This window comes from Haemorhous mexicanus, chromosome 16, assembly GCF_027477595.1.
Source record: "Haemorhous mexicanus isolate bHaeMex1 chromosome 16, bHaeMex1.pri, whole genome shotgun sequence".
Lineage (NCBI taxonomy): Eukaryota > Metazoa > Chordata > Aves > Passeriformes > Fringillidae > Haemorhous > Haemorhous mexicanus.
Genome location: NC_082356.1, coordinates 8,063,427 through 8,088,123, shown reverse-complemented (window position 1 = coordinate 8,088,123; position 24,697 = coordinate 8,063,427). Strand labels below are relative to the sequence as shown.

General features: G+C 54.8%; 2 long non-coding RNA genes and 1 pseudogene across 2 annotated transcripts; all 3 read right to left on the bottom strand.

Moving 5' to 3' along the window:
• LOC132334706 (zinc finger protein 850-like) overlaps positions 1 to 24,697 on the bottom strand; it is a 1,213,125-nt pseudogene that overhangs the window by 1,008,701 nt on the left and 179,727 nt on the right.
• Positions 587 to 1,931, bottom strand: LOC132334869 (uncharacterized). The gene is made up of 2 exons (XR_009488513.1): positions 1,169 to 1,931; positions 587 to 862 (listed from the first exon to the last, which is right to left on the bottom strand). It is a non-coding gene; the product is annotated as an uncharacterized LOC132334869 (long non-coding RNA).
• LOC132334900 (uncharacterized) lies at positions 15,670 to 22,345 on the bottom strand. Its single transcript, XR_009488547.1, has 3 exons — positions 22,160 to 22,345; positions 19,325 to 19,436; positions 15,670 to 16,337 (listed from the first exon to the last, which is right to left on the bottom strand). It is a non-coding gene; the product is annotated as an uncharacterized LOC132334900 (long non-coding RNA).

Genomic DNA, 24,697 nt, shown 5'->3' with positions numbered 1-24,697 from the left:
AAGAGGCCTCGGGCACAAAGTGACACACAGGAGGGGCCCTCTGGGCTCAGGAGACACTTCTGCACTGGGAGGGTGGCTGAGCACTGGTGCAGGTGCCCGGGGAGGTGGGGGAGTTTCCCTCCCTGGAGAGACTCAAAAGCCACCTGGACACACCTGGGCAGCTGGCTCTGGGTGGCCCTGATGGAGCAGGGGCTGGGCAAGGTGACCTCCAGAGGTGCCTCCAGCCTCTGCCAGCCTGAGATTCTGTGACTCTGAGAAAAAACAGGCGGCAGCTTCCTAAGGACAAATGAAAAAGCTCCACACATGGCAGGTTTCTCCTGTCCCCACCAAAGTGGTTCATGGCACGTGGCTCCCTTCTGCAGATTCCTCCCCAGAGTGAGGGTGCTCCTCAAGGTCACGCCTTGAGGCTGAGAGAAACGTTTGCCTGTGTTCATTGGTGTGGGTGAGTAGCATCAATCTTTAATTAAGACTTGGTTTTGCTGGCTTGACTAGAATTGCTTCAATGTTGCTTCAGATGTAAAGCACTGTACTGGAAGTTATAGGTCTCTGTACTGGGTAGTAAATAACTCTGATATAGATCCATTAGTTTCATGGTGATCATAATAAACTCTTTATTTTTCTATAAATATATCTTTCATCCTATGGAACACAGTTGTATAAAGGCTCAGTTACACCTATACTATCCTTTAAACATAAACTATTGACTAGTCTAGGACTGCATCCAGCTGCAGCCTGGCTCCTCTCTGAGATGTTCAGGAAGCAAGGAGGTCCCTTCTGCACCTCGTGTCTCCTGCCTGCTCCCTGCACAGCTCTCCAGGTGGTCCTGTCGGTCCTGGGCCAGCTGTGACAGCAGCAGGGACACCTGAAAGAGGCACAAGGCCCGGCTCAGACAAGCCCACACTGGCAGGAGCACCTGGAGCCCCAGGGTTCCGGCTCTCGGGGCAGACACAGCCTCCAACTCCAGCCCTCACCAACACTCTGCCCTTGGGCAAGGGGAAAGGAACAGGCTCCCAGACAGAACAGAGCTCAGATGATCAACAAGTCCAGCTCAAGGCTGGCAAACCCTTCCCACGTACATCCCTCAGCCACCACAGGTCTATTAGAGAGAGTTCTGACAGCATTTAGAAACGCAGCTCTGTTTTCCAAAGCACACATTTGGGCCACTCACCCCTTTCTCCACAGGCTGTGCCTCAGCACAAGGGCTGCTGCTCCCCCTGAGCTCCTGGAAGACTCTTCTACTTGAGCTGCTGGGCTGCCAGCCCAGGCATGAGGGGAATGTGGTGCTTGGGTTGTTTTGGTGCTTTCTTGAGGCATTTGAGCACCCCATGCCCCATTTTATCCCCATTGTGAAAAACGAGGTTCACCCTCCTGTAAAAGTTTAAAAGTTGAATAAAGGACAATAAGAGACAAAGAGAATAAAGCAAAGTTTTTGCGGTGGGTGCTCTGCATTCAGCCAAGAGCACAGCTGCTATTTCAGAGATGTCCTTTACATACCCTTTCTATTGCATCAGCCTACTGCACAGTCATAAACAATTATGCATATTTAAACTTTTCCCCAAACTAGTTTACATGTTCCAAGAATTGTTTAGCATGGCTGCTCCTCGGGTCCACCTTTTCAGAGCATGTGCCTTTCGTGGCTGTGGTTTGAGTCCGCCCTTGTTATCACCTCCTGTTTGGACTTTGGTCTATGTTTTCTACAGACAGTGGGTGCTGATAATTGGCATGTCAGCAGCAGGGGCTCCATCATATGTTCATTGAATGTTATCCCAACCAAGCAGGCAGTTTAACACAGGCATACTATAGCAGCTATTTCACTACTATGTCTAGGCTTAGTTAACAACAAAAAAAAGCCTAAATTTTTATAGCAAAGTTACTCTAATATAGATACAGAATCCATCTAAATATTTGCAAAAAGCCAATATTCTAATATGTATTTAAAACAATACTTTTCCTGACAGGACCCATATCTGCACCCCTGATAGCTGAACAGAGGGGTGGGGGTTTGGTTCCACAGGGGTCCCACAGAAATTATGGACACAATGTATTACATATCAGTGCCCCACATGCCAATGCAAAGTGACTCCAAAAGGCAAAGACACAGTCTGAGCAGGACTCTGACACTGGTGCTAAGTGTGTCCCTGTGACACAGACGAGGAACGTATGGGCCAGGGCACCAATGCTGCTCTGAGCCCTGGGGCCCGCGGAGCACTGACATCAGCCCGTGTGGCAGAGTCCCCGCACAAGCAGAGTCTCCCCGAGCCCTGGCGCAGCACTGGTGCCCATCTCCTGCCCCAGAGACCTGTGCCTCCAGAGGGCTTCTCTGCCAGAGGGCAGCCAAAGCCGACCTGCACTGAGGGCTGTGCTCCATCCTACAGGGGCTCTTGGTAGGAGCACCTGGAGACAACATTTGGTATGTGCCAGATGATGTTGCTCCTTCCTGGAATGATTTTTTCAAGGAAGGGATTAGCAGTAGCACAGAAACACCAACAGCTAGAGAATTTCCCAGGACAAAGAGACTCCACCAAAACACTGTCATGTTTCCTTGTGCTTTTCTGTCTTTCTTGCACTCTGAAAGAAAAAGAATTGGCTCGTCCTCTGCTATTCAACTGTCCACTTGCTGTGTGTCTTCCTGTGGCAGCTCACGTGCAAGCATGACTGGCTGCCTGCTGAGGACGGCCATGGATGGTCACAAACAGGGAAGTCCCTGGTGAACATCAAGGCAGACACCTGGGGAAGTGCAGAGGATAGGGATAACTCTGGGAGGAGAAGCTGTTCTGTGTCTCTGATTTTGGTGCCAGCCCCCTGAAGGAGCGGCCAAGACAAGTGCTGGAAGCAGCCATGTCCTGCTCTTTTCTGCTGTCAGATACACACGGGACAGACTTGTTGCCCACAGGTTTACCAGACTTGATGCAGGAACAATGGAAGCCCATGCATTGGTAGGAAATGGGCTCCAGCAAGAGCAAAGCAGGATCATCTAGCAGCAAAGCTTGAGCTTGTGAAGCGAGCCATGTCCTCAGCAGATACCAAAGTGCTTCCCTCTAACCCTGAATGTTGGCCTCAAGTGCCTGCCTTTTTTCAGCGCCTGCTGCTGCTTCCTTTGTTCCAAGCCAGTCCACGATTTAGGTTGGAAGCTCGTGTACTTGTTTTTAGGGTGTCTGAATGGAGGAGAGGGACGGCAGCTGCAGTGCAGGGCTCGTGCTGCCTGTCACAATGGCACCAGTGCTGCTGCCTGGGGATGCCTGCCAGTGGAAGGCAAGTCTGCCCTGAAGCACAGCCATTGAAGTCAGTCAGGAGCACAGGCTGCAGTAGCAGCTGCCAAGCATTGCTGTGAGGCTGGGAAGCCAAGAGAAAGCCATTGTGGCCAATTCTGCTGAAGCCTTTTGCTAAATCACATGCAACAGTGCCCACAGTATTGCTCCCTTTTGAATGGCTGCTGGTGCAGACACCTCCTTGAGCAGGTGCCGGCGTTCGGGGTGCTGCTGCTCCTGTGCTGCTCTGGCGCTGTTTCTGTGGTGTTCAGAGCTGCTTTGGCAGCAGCGACTCAGCAGCCCTGCTGGAGGAGACATCGCTGCCCTCGCCATGGAGGCAGAAGCTCTGCGGGCCCAGAGCTCTGTGTCAGCAGGGCCTCATCCTCAGCACCGTGGCCTGGGCAGCCGCGGGGGCCCGGGCTGGCTGCCAGCCCTGCTCTGCCCACTGCCCTGGCAGCACCCAGTGACCGTGCCCCGGCAGGGCCCCCTTGCCCTCCTTGTCCTCAGCCAGCCCAGCCTGGGCACCTCGGGGGTGTCCCTACACTCCTGCTGGGGCCCGGCCTCCAGGGCTTCTGCCCCAGGCGTGGGAGCCTCTCTGGGGAAGCACCAGAGCAGCCGGCTGTCAGGGACAAGGCGGCAGCCTGGGGGCTGCTTATGGCCTCTGACACCCAATTCCTCAAGGCTTCCCACCAGCCTGTGTTCCTACCCACTTCTGTCCCCTTGGAGCCTCCTGCCCCCCACTCTCTCCCACAGGGCCCGCATGCCTTCCCAATGCCTTGTCCCATCAGGGCCTGTGTAGCACCTCATCCCTTCACAGCCTCCCACCGCCCCTCAGGGTCCCCTCAGGGTCTCCCCCAGCCCAGCCAGCCTGCCCAGCAGCGGCACAGCCTCGAGGGGACACAGATGGCCCTTCCTGGCTGGGCAGGAGGGCTTGTGGCCATCTCCAGGCACCAGTCTGGCAGGGATCCCTACAGCTCCAGCCCCTGCCCAGCCTCTCTGTCGCCAGCACAAAGGCTTCAGCAGAACCACCAAAGGCCAAGGGCCTTCTGGCCATTTCCCCTTCCCCACTGCACGCCTGGGAAGCTCGCTTGGCACAAGGACCCGTTTTCCCCTCTTCCCCTGTGCCCTGCAGACGCTGGGCACCAAAGAAAGCTCCTGGGAGTCTGGGTATTAGAACACATTCTATATTTATAGCTTAAAGAAAAACTAAAAAGAAGGAAAAAACCAATCTTAAAGAAAAGAAAAATCCTCCCTGGCTCAGATGGCCCTGGCAGACAGAGAGCCTCTCAAATCAGCGCTCCTCAGAGCCCCAGCAGCACAGCCAGCTGTGGCCCCAGAGACAAGGCCGTTTCTTGTGTGCCCTGAGAAACCCATCTTGCAGCTTCCCTGACCTGTGGGAGAGTAGGGAATACCAAATGTATGGTGAACACCCCAGTCATTTAAAAATGTGGCCCATTCTTGTGTAGCTTATGAAGGACCATTATCAGTTTTAATTTCTTGAGGGACACCCAGTGAGGAAAATGCTTGTGAAAAATGCTGGCAAACATGCTTAGCTGTTTCTCCTGTATGTACAGATGCAAAAACTGCTTTTGAAAATGTATCAATAGAGACATGGATATTTTTAAATTTCCCAATAGAAGGGTACTTTGTGACATCTGTTTGCCACTTCTGCAAACCTTCCAACCCCCTTGGGTTGGTGGCTCCTGTAGAAGGGATAGTTTGAACTAGCTGGCAGTCAGGGCAAGCCCCTACATGGGATTGTGCTTGCTCTAGGGAGATGTGAAAATCTCGTCTGAGGGCCTGTTTATTTTGCTGAAAAAAGGCATGACTCAATTTAGCTTGTTCAACAATGTTAGGCAAGGTAGCTGAAGGAAGCACAGAGGTGCAATCTTTACTGTCTCCTGCAGCTCCCTCATCACACGCTGCTGTGGCAATGCATCAGCTCGTGCATTCCCTTCTGCCATAAATCCTGGGAGCCTGGAGTAAGCTCTAATGTGAGCAACAAAGTAAGGATTAGTTCTGTGTAACAAAATTTGATACAGACAGGTAAGCCAAAGACACAATTTGTCCCTGCTAACATCTTTTAAAACAGACCCCTCAATTCTCTTAACAATATGCAGAATCATTGACTAAGTTAAAAGGTTCTAGGAAGAGCTGAAATGCTCTTACAGCTGCAGCCAATTCAACAATCAGAGGAGAACTTTTGACCTTTTGAATGTCTTGTTCTCAGGATTCAGTGTTTTTATTTTGCCAGGTAACCACTGCCTTGTGTGTTTGTCCTGACCCATCAGTGAAGAGAGCAACTGCATCTAAAGGCTCTTCACTGATAAGGGGTTTCTCTTTGTAGCATAATTTAGCTTTGATCAGTTTGTGTGCTGGTTAATGAATGGAGCAAACACCTGGAAAATGTAACAAGGCATACAGTAAATCTTCTGACTTTTGCATGGCCCAATCAAAATAGGATTTAATCACAGGTAAAGAGATGATTTTAAATTCACAATCTGCTATGTCAGGAAGCCTTGCCCTGCCCTTAATGACAGTTTGAGAAATCATCTCTAAAAGTGATTGTCTTTGGTGGCCTGTAAGAAAGAAAAACCCATTCAATTATTAACAAAGGATTATTTTGAGAAGAGTCCCACTGGAAGATGAAGCCATACAGTCTCAGTGTTTCTCCTAGAACTGCAAGGAAAAAAGGTTTATCTGGAACCTAACAATGTGCTTGTCTATTTTGCAGAGCATTGGTAATTTTCTCCAAAGCTGTAGGAGCAGGAGATCTGGGCGATGATTTTTGTCTCTTTCAGTGGTTCTTGTTGCCGGTGGCGACCTGCCCAGCGATGAGATGCAGGTCTCGCTGGTTTAATGGAGTTAACTTCCAACTTCCGTGCACCTTGGCCATGGAGCCCAGGCCGGCCCCGCCGTGCAGGTCGGAGCCCCGCGGGGCCGGAGCCAGGGCCGAGCGCGGGGCTGCGGGAGCCGGCGGTGCGAGCGGGCCGGGAACGGGGCAGGCTGGGACGGCGGCGCCTTTCCCCAGCACAGGCAGAAGGGCAGTGGGATCCAGGACTGGGGATCCTTCTCTGGGCCGGAGCAGCAGCAGTTTCTGTTCCCTTCCCCCCTTTCTTCTTCCCCCCACTCTCACAGCTGGAGAAGCTGGCCGAGGCTGTGGCTGTGAGAGTTCAGGTGCAGTGGGGGCGGAGAGGGGCGTGGTGGCGGGGCATTCAGGGCAGAGATTTCCACTAGGACTCGGCAAGCAGGGAGAAGTTCCGCTGTTGTTTTGTCACGCCGAGAGATAGCATTATACAATTTAACCCCCACAGAGTCCCAAACCTCTCTGGTATAGAAGGCTTCAGAGTCAGCATTTGGAATATGAGTTATAGTCCCTTTTAAAAGCTATTTGAGCTTTTGATTTGCAAGGTTTTTTGGTCTTGATGCACATAAAGATTTTAAATGCTGATACACATCTCTCTGCAGAGCAGACTTATTCTGCCCCATTATTCCTGGTGCTCACCTGCTGCCCAGCTATGCAGTAGGTGCTGTACATAGAGGCTCCGATCCAGGTACTGTCCAGCAGCAACTCCTGTCTGGGCCCTGGTCACCCTCCTTCCAGGTGCCTGATCCTTGCGGCCGCCTCCTACTGAGTTCACTGGGAGGTCTCTTACTGCCAATAAGTTCAAGTTCGCCAACTAAAACGTGGGCGCTACTGTAAGAGCCTAAATGAGAGATGTGGGACTCCAGGTGGCTCTTCAAAATGCAATTTATTCAATCCAAGACGTTACAGCATGTTGTATTGTGTTATTATATGTTTTAGTTGCATTAGGTTGTACTTTGGTTTATCCCAGTTCCCCCCTGTTAGAATGGTTCTGCCCCTGCTGCCTCTTCCCATCCTTTTAATGTCAATCTCCCCACCCCTTTATAACACCCTGCACACCCCATTCTTGCTGTCTCCAGCTGGCTGCTTTCCCTGGGTTAGGAATCTCGTTAGAGCTCCGAATAAGCCTTGACTTTGCACCCAACTGGAGTCCACTCTCTTCTACCAATGTTGTGCTGGTGTCTTGTCAGAAAGGTGAAAGCCTCAGCCGCTCTCCCGACCTCCCGAGGAAGGGAAAGTGTCCCCCGCTGCTCGCTGTGCCGGAGCAAGCCGGGGTGACTCCGTGCACACACTCAGAGAGGCACTGCCACAGCAGCAGTCCAGGGTCGTGGGCAACAGAGCCTGTGCCTACAGCTGTCAGCTCCAGCTGCAGGCAGGCCTGGAGACCCTTTGGCTTTGGTTACAGTGCATTATATACTTTTCTTTGCTTAGCATCTTAATATAGTAGAACCAATCTATCCCTTAACTATTATCCATAGCCTATCATAACTCCTATAATTACCATATTCATGTTACTATTCTCCAATCACTAAAAGTTAGTACATTACAGTTTAAGCTAGAAGTTGTTTTTCAGTTTTCTTGCAGTGGAAAATTCTGAGACCTTTTTTCTACTTGCCACATCGGCAGGCTTGTTTGCCTGTGCTATCTTCCAGCTTGGTAAAAACATCTTCTTGTTTGAGGTGGTTTATCCTTTGCTCTAAGTCATGAAAAACACTTCTAACTAACATACCCTTTGCCTTTTTGGTTATCCAGTAAGACTGGTTCAGAAATTCTTTTCTTCTATATCAAAACTTGCTTCTAACTCTATTCCTTCATCAGACTCCACATTTAAAAATCTTTCTGCCATACATATGTATCTGTGAGACTTTCTTGTCAAACTTTCATCCTTCCCAACATCAGGTTCTTTTGATCCTTACTCTTGCTATCATCTTCACAAAGATACACAAACACACACAGACACAGATTGTGTTGATTTAGTGCCATTTTGCATTGACTGACTCTGGATTTTTGATTGTTGCCTTTCCTGGCTGTGCCTTAAGCATGGTGTAAGCAGTAGAGTGAAGCTTGGCAATGCACCTTGTTCTGTTGTGGCTTTGCTATGAAATTTTACTCTGCCCACAGCTTTGCCATCATCCTTGCAGTGATGTCCAAGTGCCTGTGCCATGCCAGGTCTTTGGCAGCGTGGAGAGCCCTGGACTGTGAACACTGAGGCCCTGGCACTGCCTGTGACACCAGGGCTTCTCAGCAGCCTGCAGCCTCCTGAGATGTGCACCTGGGCTCTGCTGGGACCGCCTGGGAACTCAGGGTTCTTTTGGAACATGGAGAGCTGAGGCATGTCACCACATAGTTCCTGTGACAGCACGTGACCTCCTGAGCCTTGGGCAGCCTGGAGATGGCTGGAATGTGCCCAGGGAGCCAGTGTGACGGTGTGTGACACCGCAGGTCTTTCAGAGGATGGAGAGTGCAGGTGTGTCCCCATGCAGGCGCTGTGAGTGCGTGGGAGCTGCCGGCTCCTCAGCAGCCTGGGGACACATGGGACGTCACCCGTGAGAGCCTGTTCTAGGCTGGGATCTGCGTGGGCTTTGGCAAATGGGAGACTCCTGGCATGTCCCCCCTGAGCTGCTGGGGCTGTGTGTGGCCCAAGTGTTCTTTGAGAGCACTGAGAGCCCAGGATTTCCCTGTGAGAGCGCAGGGAGTGGCTGTGACACAGCAGTGCCTTGTGAGCTGACAGTGGCCTGGCATGTCAGCTGGGAAGGGCTGTGAGTGCCTGTGAGCACACGTGTCTGTCTCATGGCCAGAGAGCTGTGGGAGGTGCCCCTGGCAGGCCTGTGAGTACAGGGGAGCTCAGGGCTCTGGAGAAGCCTGTGGGCACGTGGGACACCAGGCTGGAAGGCCTGGCAGTGCCTTTGCCCTGCCTGCGCTTCAGCAGTCTGGAAAGCCCTGGGAGGTTGTAACAGGATGCTTTGGGCTGGCTTTTCTGCCTTGGAATGTGATCCAGGCACTTGGACAGTGTCCAGTTTGCCAGTGTCTCCAGGTGGCTTTGCAAGGGCCAGCTTGTGTGTTTTAGTGATGGATTCTGCTGAAACTCCTTGTGGCTACTGGCCCTGACTGAAGGTGCTGCTGGGGGTCACAGATGGGGTAGATGAGCTGCTCAAGTGAGCTGGAGGCCCCTGCATGCCAGTCAGTCCCTTTGAGCTGTAAAAGTGCAGCCCCCTGGCCTAGGGGAAGTTCTTCTGAGCTGTTCCTGCCTGGAGTGTGTGGAGCTTCCTCCCTGGGAAGGGGATGCCCAGCAAGGCTCCGCCTGGAGGTGCAGAGAAAGAGAGCTGCCCACGAGTGTTGCTGTGGGGAGCTCCGCTTCCTAATTGTATTTTTGTCTTGTTGGAGTAGGACTGCTTTCTGTAATGTTGACTCATGGGGGGCAGTGGGTTGGGGACAAAGAGACCACTCACCCCAATGTTCATGGGGCAAACAGAGAGCATTTATTCTCAAGCCCTGCCTTATAAAGGGCATTTGAAAAACCAGGTCTGGATACTTTTATTGGTCTCATCTCTACACCTCTTCAGGTTCTGGGCAGTGAAATGGCTGCAGCCCAGTAGAGATGTGATTGGCGAGGCCCAGTCAATTGGGCAAGGTCAGTCAGCCTGGGGGCTGGTTAATTCACACAGTAGAAGCCAGTCTGCACTGTGACACACGGCAACACTTCTGCTCTGCCCCACAGACACTGGAGCAGGAGTTCTCTTGCAGAAATGCTTGGGGACCTTTGGTTTCCTTCCAGGTCCTGTAGCAGACCTTCCCCACCCAAGGGAAATTCTCTATTCCTCATGTCCAAGCCCCAGTGCTGCAGACAGAACCAGGGGGTGACACGTGGGCTGTACCACCAGTGCCTTTCCCTGGAGCAGGAAAATTGTGGCTCTTCCCTGCTGAGACAGTGGTTGAGAGGAGAGGGAAAGCTCATCCTTCCTGACCTGCTGGAGCACCTGTAGGGACGGTTTCTGCACAGTTCAGACACAGCCCCAGAGGAAGCAGGGACATTCCATTGGGACCCCAAAACTGGGGGCCAATCCAACTGCACTGGGAGACCCCATGTGTGTCCAGCTCATTCTACCTGGGCTGTTGGCACATGGTCAGTGGCTGTCCAATGCCATCCCCCTGGCTGGCACTGATCTCCAAGGAGGCCTGGAGCTCTCCTTGGTCAAAGTTCCCCAATTTGGACCCTGCAGACACTTCCTCAATAACTCTCCAAGGTGACCTAAGCACACCAATGATGTCACAGCACTCGTACACCTGGTCAAGAATCCCCATGGGAACACGCTGGTCTCTCCTCCAAGGGCACAAAGCAACAAAACCCCCAAGGAAAATCTTCCCCAGTGGGCACGGTGCCTCCTTGGGCAAGTTCCAGAGCAAATAGTCAAGGCAGTGGCCTGAAATGTTTTCCCAGCTGGGCCACAAGACATCTTGGATGGATCTGCATTGTCCCTGGGGAAAGAAATGTGCAAAACCCTTCACTAATGCCCTGGAATGTCAAACAGGAATCACAGCCACGGACAGCTCTCGGGAACCACTTCACAGTGGATTTTCCTTCCTGGAAGCCCAAGATGACTGAATGATCTCCTGGTGCCTCAGGCAATGGGTAAACAGGGCTTGTTAGAGATGCTGGCAGGGCACCAACACCCCTCCTCCTCACAGGGCACCTCTGTTACCCCAGTTAGTTCCAAGTGGCTGCCTGGGGACAGGTGCCCACTTCCCCATGTCCCCGGGGATGGGCGCATCCTGCTCAGGGCCAGTGCTGGCCTTGGTTCAGGTCCTGGGCATTGCAGAGACCCTGTGTGGGCACAAGGGCCCTTCCCTCGGGAGCTGCAGGTGATGGCAGCCAGGGCCAGGGCTGGAGTTTGAGCCTTGTTGGGGATGGGGTCCCTGGCACCCTGCATGGGGCAGCTGTGTAGAGCGGGACACAGGTGCTCTGGGTGGGCACGGTGGCCATGGGTGGGACAGGGTGAGGGGCAGGGCAGGGGACATTGCCCTCGGGACTCTGCTCTGGGGCTGGAGATGAGACTGATTTGGGGCCTGTGGGGAAAGGGAAATGGAGTGGTCAGGCTGTGGCAAGGAGCACAGCTGAGGCATTGCCCAAGGCTCAGCCTTGTCTGCAAGGTCATCAACAGGTGATCAACACTGCCCAGTGCTTCCAGTGTCTCCAGTGAGGGCAGATCCCAATCACCTGCCTGCCCTTGACTCAAAGTCCTCCCACATGCCTGTTTTCCCTGAGTTTGGGGTCCTGATTCCCCAGGAAGAGAGGTCAGTGCCCACCACTGTTTCCTCAAAGTGCCAGAACAGGAACAGTGGCAATTCTGCTGGGACCCAACGGATTTTGGGATGGGCTCAGCTCTGGGCTGTCCGCCAGGGAAAGCTCAGGGAGGGAAGAGGCAGCAGGAGATGAGGGTACGTGGTTCTGGGGGCTGTTGGAGGATGGATTTTGTTGGAGTGGGGCTTGTCCCCAACAGGGATCCTTTTACTCTCAGCTCCCCCATGCACAGACCACCCTGCACCAGGCAGTCCCAGAGAGCCCAAGATGTCTGAATGTCCTCCTGGTGCCTCAGGGCCTGGGTAAACAGGGCTTGTCAGGGATGCTGGCAGGGCACCAACACCCCTCCTCCTCACAGGGCACCTCTGTTACCCCAGTTAGCTCCAAGTGGCTGCCTGGGGACAGGTGCCCACTTCCCCATGTCCCTGGGGATGGGCACATCCTGCTCAGGGCCAGTGCTGGCCTGGGCCCAGAGCCAGGGCCATGACCCAGGTGCTCTGGGAGGGTTCCGTTGCTGCAGGTGTGACAGGAGGAGGGGCAGGGCAGGGCATATTGCCCTCTGGACAGTGCTCTGGGCATGGAGCTGGGATGGGTTTGGCATCTGCAGGAAAAGGGATATCGGGGTGTGGATGTGGGAATTGTCACTCCTGAGCCATTCCCCAACCCTCAGCCTTGTCTGCAGGTGATCAGCATTGCCCAGTGCTCCCCAATGTCTGCAGTGACTGCAGATGCCAATCACCCACCTGATCACATGTCCCTTGTTCCCCTTGCTCTCCCACATGTTGGGTTTGGGGCTGGGCTCTGGGGTGTCCCCTAGGGAAAGCTCTGGGAGGGGAGGGGCAGCAGAAGATGGGGGATCTGGCACTGTGGGTATTGGAGGATGGATTGTGTTGGAGTGGAAGTTGTCCCCACAGGGTCCCCAGATGCCTTTGGCTCTCTGCCTGCCCCCCTTGGCTCCCTCAGGTGCCTGGGCCCTTCCAGGGGCAGCTGTCCTAAGCAGAAGCGATGCCAGGCAAGGGGGCTGGATCTGTGTCACATGTGGGGTGGACTCTGTGCCAGGGCTGGGCTTGTGGCCAGGGCTGGGGGCTGGCAGAGAGGGTGCAGGGAGGAGTCCCAGCAGGGATAAAGGTGCTCCTCACCTGCTGCAGCCTCAGGCAGCGCTGCCCAGAGCGAGAGGAAGATGAAGGTGGCTGTGCTCAGCGTGGCCCTGCTCTTCTCCATCCTGCTGTGCCCCCCGGCACAGGCCAAGGTGAGGTACCAGCCAAAGGCTGTCCCCACATCCTGCCCTTTCTGGCCTCCAATCCCACCCTTTTGGTCCCTCCTCTGTGTCCCATTCAGGGTCCCCAAATGCCCTCCCACTGACCATTCCCGAGGCCTCTCCTTCTTTGTCCCCCTTCAAGCCTTTGCCTTTCTTCTTGGCCAGTATAGCAGGGTCCCCCTGTAGAATTCCCTGACTCACTCCCCACTCCCACAGCATCTCCCAACTTGCTGGTTCTGCTCCCACCCATCCTTGTTCTTCTGTCCCCACCAAGCCCCTCCCCTGCATTCCCATGTCCCTACACTGCAATTTCTTTCTCCTTCCCTGTACCTCACACCCCTCTCCTTCCACACCCCCAGCCCTGTCCCCTGGGACCTCAATTGACCCCAGATCAGTGACTTTGGGTCTCCCCCCAGCTCAAACAGATCTCCTTGGAGGCCCTGAATTCCCATCCCTCTGCCTGTGCCCTGCTCCCTGGAGCTGTGTCCCCCCACAGCCCCACAAGATCCAGTCCAGACCCAGCCTTTGTTCTCCTTTCCAGGCACTCCTGGAAGGAACCCAAGATGATCTCCGGGAGGTGAGTGGGCTGCTGTCTTTGGAGGGCATGCCCTCAGGGAACTGGGGTGCAGTGGTGTCCCCCCATCCCTTGCTGGCACCGGGGACATCCCAGTGACCAGCAAGGTCTCCTGGTCTCTCTGCAGCTGGATTTAGACAATGTAGCGGTCCTGGAGACACCTCTGGTGGGTACCAAGAGTTCTGCCGGTGTCAGACCCTCCCCTTTCATGGCCACCACAGCCCAGGCCATCCCAGTTTGTCCCAGCACAGCCCAGTGCACCCCTCCTGACAGCCCAGACAATGCCCTGCCCCAGGGCTCCTCACCAGGGAAGCCTTTCCCCAGGGCCCCTGCTGCATTCCCATCCCGGTCACCCCAGGAGCCCCTGGATGAGCCAGGATGCAGCCCCTGCCCCAGCTGTGCCTCTTGGCCAGGAGCCCAGTGCTTCTGGGCAGGAGCACAGCAGTCCTGCACCCCATTGCTCCCACAGCCCCTTCCCTAAGCCCCCCCCCCGCTCTGCCCTGCCTCCCAGTCCAGCCCAGTGCCCCCAGTGTGTCTCTAACTCTGCCTTTGTCCCCAGCCCCCTGTGGCTGAAAAGCTGCGGGCTCTTCTGCGGCAGAAGCGCCTGGCTGCCTCTCTGGATGCCTAGGTGAGCTGTGCCTGCAGGGACAGGGGTGGGGACAAAGCCCATCCATGGCCCAGTGGGCTCCAGAGGTCCCATTCTGGGGTTTTTAATTTAGGATTGGAAGCTGTGGGGATGCCGGTGTCCCAATCCCCTCTGGCGGCATGAGCAGATGATCATCCCTGGAGGAACCTTCTGATTCCTTTGAGCCCTGGGCTATTTCCCCTCAATAATCAATCATCAATAAACCCTTTCAGCAAAGCTACAATCTCTGTCTGTGTGTCTGTGTCCATGTGTGTGTTCCAAAAGAAATTCCCCAAAATCTCAAAGAGGTTTCCCCCAGAGGTGTAGTCTTGTCTCTGTGTCCATCTGCACATCCTGTCACTCTGTCACAGTCCCCTCCACACATCTCTGCCCCGCTGGCACCTCCCATGTTGGCACTGAACTCCTCCCTCCTGCTCCCCTCCCTCAGCAATGACCATGGCAGGGAGCTCACCCAGGAGCACCCAGGCCAGGGATGGAGAAGGAGCATCTGGCAGAGGCAGGAAGAATCCCCCATTCCAGGGGGTGTGGGGTGCACGGGGGGCAGTTGTGTCCCCTGCCAGCCCCAGGGCTGCAAACCAGGGAGCAGATGTCTCAGCTGCCTCAGCTGAATCACCTCCCTCAGCCCTTGGCCCGGGAAGTCTCTGGCTGCAGCACAACCTCCACAAGAGACTTTCCACAAGGAAGACAAAGAAAGGAATTGTTTCTGCCCTCTCCCTGATCCCTCCTGCTTTGCTGATTTTCTTGCCATCTATTAGCAAAATCAGCAAAAAAGCATCTGCACTCTGGTGTTTCCGAGGCTCAGTTCCTAAATGGGGCCAAAGGAAGGTTTTCTGCCAGGGTAAAAGTGAGAAGTGTGGGATTTGGCCAGTGAGTTGGAAACATGACAATTTCTAAACACTGGAAATCCAGAGGTACAAAAGCAGAGTTTGCAGTTTGAACGGTCCATTTTCCTCCCTCTTCCCACTGTTCATTTGTCCCATCCCAACTCCAGAGAAGCAGATTCTGAAAAGCAGACCTGCAGGGAGTGTTGGAGGCTTCATCCCAGAGGGAGGAAGAAAGAGTGAAATCAGGAAAAGAATTCCAGTTGTTTTCTCAGTCATAACAACCACAAATAGCTCTGTACTGCAAGCACAATATCCAGGTGATGAGGCACGTTTCTCGTTTTTAATGCCAAATCACAGCACTTTGGGAATTATTCCTTGGACTAGAACAAAGCACAGGCCAATAATTGATCCAGTTTGGTTCCTAAATCAGAAATCATTAAACTTCTCCCAAGCTGTGTTTCCCTCCAGTAAAGAAAGCAGTTTGATTGCTTTTGTCCTGAGTATCTCCTGAGTTCATGACTTCAGATGGACTGGAACTGTCCCAGCACCCCAAAAGTGGCCACAATGAGCAGGATCAAACCCCCAGGTCACCATTAAATGTTCTCCATCCGCACCTTCCAGAGCCCAGCAGCAATTCCTGCTGCTGCCCCCACTCTGGTTCAGCCTGATGGGATTGCTCTGGTGTGCGGGGCGGGCTCCTGCAGGACACAGCGCTTGGAGCCGCTCTGTGTCCCGCAGCTTCGGCACCTCCGGCACCGCTCCACTGCTGCGGGGCCTGTGCCACCAACATGCCACCAGTGTGCCACCAGTGTGCCACCAACATGCCACCACTGTGCCTGCCACCAGTGTGCCACCGCTGTTCCTGGCTGTGGTTCCTGTCCCACCACTGTTCATGGCTGTACCAAAATCAGGTGACCCCCGAGGCAGGAAATGATTGGCATCTGACTCCAAGGCTTTGGAATGCTCAACACTCGCTTTATTAATACTATATTACGTTACATTATACTATACTATAACAATACTACAAAGAATACTAAAGAATACTTACTTCTAACTAAAAACTTGTGACTGTATGCAGACCCACAGGTCCGCACAGCTTGGACCTGATGGGCTAATTAACATAAACAATCTCCACCAGAATCCAATGACCAAATTCCTTGAGGTAAACAACCTTCCCAACACATTCCACTTGTGCAGAATACCAGGAGCAGCAAGCAGAGATAAAAACTGTTTTCCCTCTGTACTTCTCCAGGAAAAAACCTGAGAGACAGAATTATGTCTCTCTGTTCAGAGGGCATGTGAGTATCACACATGGCTGTGGTTCCGGTTCCACCACTGTTCATGGCTGTGGTTCCTGTCCCACCACTGTTCATGGCTGTGGCTCCTGTCCCACCACTGTTCCACCTTTTCCATGGTTACTCCACTGCTGCTCAAAAGCTGCTCCAGTGCTGCTCTGGGGGTGTTCCAGCACAGTTCCTCTGCTTGTCCAACACTGCTCCACCACTGTTCCACCACTGCTCCACCACTGCTCATCTCCTGCTATTCTGAGCTCCATCTCTGCTCCTCCACGGCTCCCCTGTTGTTGCACGACTGCTGCTTCTGTTCTTGTGCTGCTGCCACAGCTGTGGTGTCACAGAGAGGGGAACGCTCAGGCAGCAACCGCTGTGGTGTCACAGGGAGCAGGACAACGGGACTGCCACAGCTGTGGTGTCACAGGGAGCAGGACAATGGGACTGCCACAGCTGTGGTGTCACAGAGAGGGGAACGTTTGGGCAGCCACTGCTGTGGTGTCACAGAGAGCAGGACAATGGGACTGCCAAAGCTGTGGTGTCACAGAGACCGGGACAATGGGACTGCCACAGCTGTGGTGTCACAGAGAGGGGAACACAGCGGCTTCCAGAGCTGTGGGGTCACAGAGAGGGGAAGGCTGGGGTGGCTGTTGCTGTGGTATCATAGAAGGGAACAGTGGGGCTGCAGATTTTGAGGTGTCACAGAGAGGGGAATATTGGGGCTGCCCCTGCAACGCTGTCATAGACAGGAGAACACTGGGAACACTGGGGTTGCAATCACTTTGGCATCATAGACAAGGGAACATTGGTATTGCCACTTCTGTCATGTCACAGAGACGGAACACTGAGGTTGCCATTGCCACCACTGTGGTGTCACTGAGAGGGGAACACTGGGGCTGCAAATGTTGAGGTGTCACAGAGAGGGGAATATTGGGGCTGCCACTGCAATGCTGTCATAGACAGGAGAACACTGGGAACACTGGGGTTGCAATCACTTTGGCATCATAGACAAGGGAACATTGGTATTGCCACTTCTGTCATGTCACAGAGACGGAACACTGAGGTTGCCACCACTATGGTGTCACTGAGAGGGGAACACTGGGGCTGCAAATGTTGAGGTGTCACAGAGAGGGGAATGTTGGAACTGCCACTGCGGTGCTGTCATAGAGAGTAGAACTTTGGACAGCCACGCCTGCAGTGTCATAGAGATGGGAACTTCCACCGCTGCAGTGTCACAGAGGGGGGACACTGGGGCTGCCACAGCAATGGTGTCACTGAGAGAACTTCTGGGTACCACCACTGTGGTATCACAGACAGGGGAACTTTGGGGCTGCCACTGCTGTGGTGTCAGAGAGGGAGGGACTCTGGGGCTGCCACTGCTGGGGTTTCACAGAGACACCTGGGGCTTCCACAGCTGCAGTGTCACAAGGAGGGCAAAGTTGAGGTTGTGACCGCTGTGGTGTCACAGAGTGGGACACTGGGGCTGCCACTGCTACAATGTCAAAGAGGGGAACATTGGGGCTGCTACTTCTGTGTTTTCATAGACAGGGGAATGTTGGGGCTGCCACCGTTGTGGTGTCAGAGAGATTGGAATGTTGGGGCTGCCCCCACTGTTTTCTCATAGAGAGGGGAATCTTTGGTTTGCCACTGTGTTGGTGTCAGGCAGAGGAGAACGCTGGGAGTGCCACCTCTGGTGTCACAGAGAGGGGAAGGTCAGGATTGCCACCACTGTGCTGTCACACAGAGGGGAATGCTGGCACTGCTACTGCTCTGGTGCGACAGAGAAGGGAACCCTGGGGCAGCCATTGCTGTGGGGTCGTACAGAGTGGAATTTTGGGGCTGCCACCCTTGCGTTGTCACAGAGAGGGGCAGATTGGAATTGCCACTGCTGTAGTGTCACAGAGAGGGGGACATGGTACTGCCACACCTGTAGTGTCATAGAGTGGGGAACATTGTGCCTGCCACTGCTGCGGTGTCACAGAGAGAGGAATGCTGCCAAACCTCCCCTGGTGCTGTGTCTTCACCAGTGCTGCTCCTCTGTGACACTGCATGGCCTCCTGGGGACACTGTGACACTGCATAGCCTCCTGGGGACATGGTGACACTGCAAGGATTCATGGGGACATGGTGACACTGCAGGGACTCGTGGGATCACAGGGGCTTTGTGGCACTCTGGGCCCTGGTAGAATCCAGAGGCCCCTTGGGGCCATTGGCCCTCATGGAACCAAGAGGAGACTGCCAACCTGTGGGGCTTCATGGAACCATCCACTGTGATCCCTCAGGGCCTCATGGCTCCCAGGAACCATGAGGAGCAGCACTGCAGGACTAAATGGCACCAAGGGGACATTGTGACACTGTGGAGTTCAGGGAACTGAGGGGATGCTGTGACACTCTGGTGCCTAAAGATGCTCAGGGGCCATTGTGACCCTGTGACTTGTGGAAACAAGGGGACACTGTGACACTGTGGAGTCTCAGGGAATCCAGAGCCCCTCGTGACACAGTGAGGCCAAATGGAATCAAGGATCCATTGGGATACCTCAGGGCCTTGTGGTGTCCAGTGGGTCCTTGTGACACTGTGGGGCCACATGGAGCCAAAGGGGCCCTGGGATTCTCTGGGGCCTCATGGAGCCAAAGGGGCCCTGGTGACACGGTGGCCACTCGGAGATGGCTGCAGCTTGCCCTGTCTCCTGTTCCCTGCCAGGAGTGGCCACTCCCTATCCGCCCTTCGGGCCGGTCGGGCTGGTGGTACAAGCAGGGCTGCTTGTCTCCCAGAAGCAGCAGGCTGCTCTGTGCAGATACTGATGTTGTCCCGAGCTGAGGAATCCAGAGCCAAGGAAGAGAGGGATCACTTGTGCAGGCTCCCAAGAGATTTTTTTATCTCCAAAAGGGCCCAGAAACAAGTGACAGCAAATCCAGGGTCACAACAGCTTTAGTACGGGGGAGGGAACATGGGGAGGATACAAACCAGGAGCAATGGCAGAAACCTGGGGAGGAGCACAAGGCGGGGTACACATTGTGACAACCAGGGGGGAACAACAGGGCAGGAGTGTGGACTGAGCATACCAGTGGGTATTCGAGGGGTACAAGATGGACACAGAAGTTTCTAGAGAGAAAGGTGGGGTTTCTGTAATGGACAAGGGAGGAGGACAGGGTTTCCCTGAGTAGCAAGGAAGGATCTGGAATAAGGGGTTGGTCATGAGGTAGATGGACAGGGGGATGGGAGGGTACCTCTCCAGGGCAAACCAACATGCATGGGGGACAACCAGAAAAAACTACTTTTTCTTATAACATGACTGTTTCATAACAAAGGAACTTAATTACCACATCCTGGGATTCTGTGGGGCCTCATGGAACCAAGGGCACTCAGAGACAGGGCACTCAGAGACACTGTGGAGCCTCCTGGTTCTCAGTCTCTTCTGACACCGGTGTCCATCTACAAAGACACAAAACTGGGCAGCCTGAGCCTGTTGATCCAGAATATTCCCATCTCCATGGGAGGACGTTCCTGCCATCTGTGCTGCCATGTGTTCCCTCTGCTCTCCGGGGGAATTGAATCCTACAAGAGACACCGACCCCTCTGGTAGCTGACACCACAGGGCCTCCTGTGGGGTGGGAGCAGAGACAACTTTTCCTCCATCATGTTGTTCACAGCCCATGCAACCAGGAATATTTCCAAGGATGGGGCATCCACCAGGTGTCTGGGAAACTTGTGCCAGTGCTTAACCAAACACAGCATCAAAGATTTTTTCCCTATCTCCAGTCTGAACTTATCCTCTTCTGCTTTAAAACCATTTCCCCTTACCCAACTCAGACAGGCCCTACTAAAACATTTCTCCCCACGTTTCCTGTGAGGTTCCTGGAAGTCCTGCAAGGTCACAATGGGGTCTCCCCAGGCCCTTTTCTGCTCTAGGCTGAACTGCCCCAACTCCTCCAGCCTGTCTCTGTCACAGAGGTGCTCCAACCCTTTGGAGCATCTCAGCTCCTCTGGAGCTGCTCCATGAGGTCTGAGCCTTTCCTGTGCTGAGGACCCTGATGTAAATTGTTTATGCCAAAGCCCCAGTCAGTCAAAGAGGGGAAATACCTCATTGCTGAAATGCTGCTGAGAGCTGGAGGGAGAGATTCTGCACAGCTCATCCACAGCCCCGAGGGGGGCAGGGACATTCCCATGGGGTCCCTGAAGCTGCAGGGCCAATCTGCCCACACTGGGAGCCTCTGGGCATGTCCAGCTCCTTCTGCCCGGGCTGTTGGCACGTGGTCAGTGGCTGTCCAGTGCCACCCCCCTGACTGGCACTGATCTCCAAGGAGGCCTGGATCTCTCCTTGGCCTCCTTCTGCAATTGGAATCCTGTAGACATGTCCTCAATTCCACTCCAAGGTGTCCTCAGCACCCCAAAGATATCATAGCCCTTTTGCTCTGGTCAAGGATCCCCCACAGGGACACTCTGGTCTCTCAGTCCTGGGGCACTCCACAGGAAAATCTTCCTGGGCCCTGCAGCTCCTTGAGCAAGTTCCATAGCCAACAGTCAAGGCAGTGGCCTGAAATGTTTTCCCAGCTGGGCCACGACACCTCTCAGATGGATTCACATTGTCCCTGGGGAAAGAGATGTGCAGAACCCTTCACTAATGCCCTGGAATGTCAAACAGGAATCACAGCCATGGACAGCTCTCGGGAACCACTTCACAGTGGATTTTCCTTCCTGGAAGCCCAAGATGTCTGAATGTCCTCCTGGTGCCTCGGGCAATGGGTAAACAGGGCTTGTTAGAGGTGCTGGCAGGGCACCAACACCCCTCCTCCTCACAGGGCACTTCTGTTACCCCAGTTAGTTCCACGTGGCTGCCTGGGGACAGGTGCCCACTTCCCCATGTCCCTGGGGATGGGCACATCCTGCTCAGGGCCAGTGCTGGCCTTGGTTCAGGTCCTGGGCATTGCAGAGACCCTGTGTGGGCACAAGGGCCCTTCCCTCGGGAGCTGCAGGTGATGGCAGCCAGGGCCAGGGCTGGAGTTTGAGCCTTGTTGGGGATGGGGTCCCTGGCACCCTGCATGGGGCAGCTGTGTAGAGCGGGACACAGGTGCTCTGGGTGGGCACGGTGGCCATGGGTGGGACAGGGTGAGGGGCAGGGCAGGGGACATTGCCCTCGGGACTCTGCTCTGGGGCTGGAGATGAGACTGATTTGGGGCCTGTGGGGAAAGGGAAATGGAGTGGTCAGGCTGTGGCAAGGAGCACAGCTGAGGCATTGACCAAGGCTCAGCCTTGTCTGCAAGGTCATCAACAGGTGATCAACACTGCCCAGTGCTTCCAGTGTCTCCAGTGAGTGCAGATCCCAATCACCTGCCTGCCCTTGACTCAAAGTCCTCCCACATGCCTGTTTTCCCTGAGTTTGGGGTCCTGATTCCCCAGGAAGAGAGGTCAGTGCCCACCACTGTTTCCTCAAAGTGCCAGATAGGAACAGTGGCAATTCTGCTGGGACCCAACGGATTTTGGGATGGGCTCAGCTCTGGGCTGTCCCCAAGGGAAAGCTCAGGGAGGGAAGAGGCAGCAGGAGATGAGGGTACGTGGTTCTGGGGGCTGTTGGAGGATGGATTTTGTTGGAGTGGGGCTTGTCCCCAACAGGGATCCTTTTACTCTCAGCTCCCCCATGCACAGACCACCCTGCACCAGGCAGTCCCAGAGAGCCCAAGATGTCTGAATGTCCTCCTGGTGCCTCAGGGCCTGGGTAAACAGGGCTTGTCAGGGATGCTGGCAGGGCACCAACACCCCTCCTCCTCACAGGGCACCTCTGTTACCCCAGTTAGCTCCAAGTGGCTGCCTGGGGACAGGTGCCCACTTCCCCATGTCCCTGGGGATGGGCACATCCTGCTCAGGGCCAGTGCTGGCCTGGGCCCAGAGCCAGGGCCATGACCCAGGTGCTCTGGGAGGGTTCCGTTGCTGCAGGTGTGACAGGAGGAGGGGCAGGGCAGAGCATATTCCCCTCTGGACAGTGCTCTGGGCATGGAGCTGGGATGGGTTTGGCATCTGCAGGAAAAGGGATATTGGGTTGTGTGGATGTGGGAATTGTCACTCCTGAGCCATTCCCCAACCCTCATCCTTGTCTGCAGGTGATCAGCATTGCCCAGTGCTCCCCAGGGTCTGCAGTGACTAAGATGCCAATCACCCACCTGATCACATGTCCCTTGTTCCCCTTGCTCGTCCACGTGTTGGGTTTGGGGCCGGGCTCAGCTCTGGGGTGTCCCCCAGGAAAAGCTCTGGGAGAGCGAGGGGCAGCAGAAGATGGGGGAATCTGGGTCTGGCTGTGGGAAGTCTCGGAGGATGGATTGCATTAGACTGGAGGTTGTCCCCACAGGGTCTCCGGATGCCTTTGGATCGCTGCCCTCCACCTAAGATGCCTGGACCCCCCCCGTGGGCCGCTGCCAAATCAAGGAAGCTGGAGTGAGAGCGGGGCTGGACCTGTGCCACAGGTGGGATGGACTCTGCACCAGCGCAGGGTTTGTGGCCACGGCTGGGGGCTGTGCCAAGCCGGGCTCTGTCCTGGGGGCTGGCAGAGAGGGTGCAGGGAGGAGTCCCAGCAGGGATAAAGGTGCTCCTCACCTGCTGCAGCCTCAGGCAGCGCTGCCCAGAGCGAGAGGAAGATGAAGGTGGCTGTGCTCAGCGTGGCCCTGCTCTTCTCCATCCTGCTGTGCCCCCCGGCAAAGGCCAAGGTGAGGTACCAGCTAAAGGCTGTCCCCACATCCTGCCCTTTCTGGCCTCCCATCCCACCCTTTTGGTCCCTCCTCTGTGTCCCATTCAGGGTCCCCAAACGCCCTCCCACCGACCATTACCAAGTACTTTCCTTCCGTATCTCCCTTCAAGCCTTTGCCTTTCTTCCTGGCCGCTGTAGCAGGGCCCTCCTGTAGAATTCCCTGACTCACTCCTCATACTCCTATGATCTCCCAGTCCTGTTGGTTTTGTTCCCACCCATCCTTGTTCTTCTGTCCCCTGGAAACCCCTCCCTTGAACTCCCGTGTCTCTACACCTCAATTCCTTTCTCCTCCCATGTACCCCAAACCCTGCTCCTTCCACACCCCCAGCCCCATTCCCTGGGCCCTCAATTGACCCCAGATCAGTGACTTTGGGTCTCCCCCCAGCTCAAACAGATCTCCTTGGAGGCCCTGAATTCCCATCCCTCTGCCTGTGCCCTGCTCCCTGGAGCTGTGTCCCCCCCCAGCCCCACAAGATCCAGTCCAGACCCAGCCTTTGTTCTCCTTTCCAGGCACTCCTGGAAGGAACCCAAGATGACCTCCGAGAGGTGAGTGGGCTGCTGTCTTTGGAGGGCATGCCCTCAGGGAACTGGGGGGCAGTGGTGTCCCCCCATCCCTTGCTGGCACCGGGGACATCCCAGTGACCAGCAAGGTCTCCTGGTCTCTCTGCAGCTGGATTTAGACAATGTTGTGGTCCTGGAGACACCTCTGGTGGGTACCAAGAGTTCTGCCGGTGTCAGACCCTCCCCTTTCATGGCCACCAGAGGCCAGGCCATCCCAGTCTGTCCCAGCACAGGCCAGTGCACCCCTCCTGACAGCCCAGACAATGCCTTTCCCCAGGGCTCCTCACCAGGGAAGCCTTTCCCCAGGGCCCCTGCTGCATTCCCATCCCGGTCACCCCAGGAGCCCCTGGATGAGCCAGGACGCAGCCCCTGCCCCAGCTGTGCCTCTTGGCCAGGAGCCCAGTGCTTCTGGGCAGGAGCACAGCAGTCCTGCACCCCATTGCTCCCACAGCCCCTTCCCTAAGCCCCCTCCCTGCTCTGCCCTGCCTCCCAGTCCAGCCCAGTGCCCCCAGTGTGTCTCTAACTCTGCCTTTGTCCCCAGCCCCCTGTGGCTAAAGTGCTGCGTGCTCTTCTGCGGCAGAAGCGCCTGGCTGCCTCTCTGGATGCCTAGGTGAGCTGTGCCTGCAGGGACAGGGGTGGGGACAAAGCCCATCTATGGCCCAGTGAGCTCCAGAGGTCACATTCTGGGGTTTGTCTTTTAAGGTTGGAAGGACCAGTGTCCTTTTTCCTCTCCAGTGGCATGAGGAGATGATCATCCCTGGAGGAACCCTCTGATCCCTTTGAGCCCTGGGCTATTTCCCCTAAATAATCTGTATTCAATAACCAATAAACTCTTTGAGCAAAGCTTTGCTCTGTGTCCATGTGTGTGTCCATGTGTGTGTCCCTGGATCTGGACTTCCTCCTTTCCAGTGCTCTGGGGAAGTCAGGCCAGGTCTGGGCTCTGCTGCCTTGACACAGTCTGTGCTTTCCCCCAGACAAATGGTGTGTTGGGAGTTGTGCAGAGTCCAGAGGGAGTGGGTTGAGTAGGGGGTGGGTGTCCCGGTGGTGAGAAAGGCTGTGTTTCACTCTGAGTGTGGTCAGAATGGCCTGGGTTTAAAAGAAAAAATATAAATTCAAAACAAGCTTTCTTGTAAAACTTTTTCTCCCTGTGAGAAACGACCGTTCACATCTCAACATTTTTAAAGGTTTATTAAAACCTTAACAAAAATTACAACAAAAGGACTAAATAAGGAAAAAATTACGGTGCTGGGAGCCTCCCTCACTTCGTGGCCGGTAACACATGGCCGGCCCATCCACAACATGGCTGCTCTCATTTTATATCCTTGGTGTTGCAGCAGGTAGCCAAAGCTCCTCCCAAAGGCTGTCTGTTAACTCTTCATCGCTGTTCCTTGGTGTA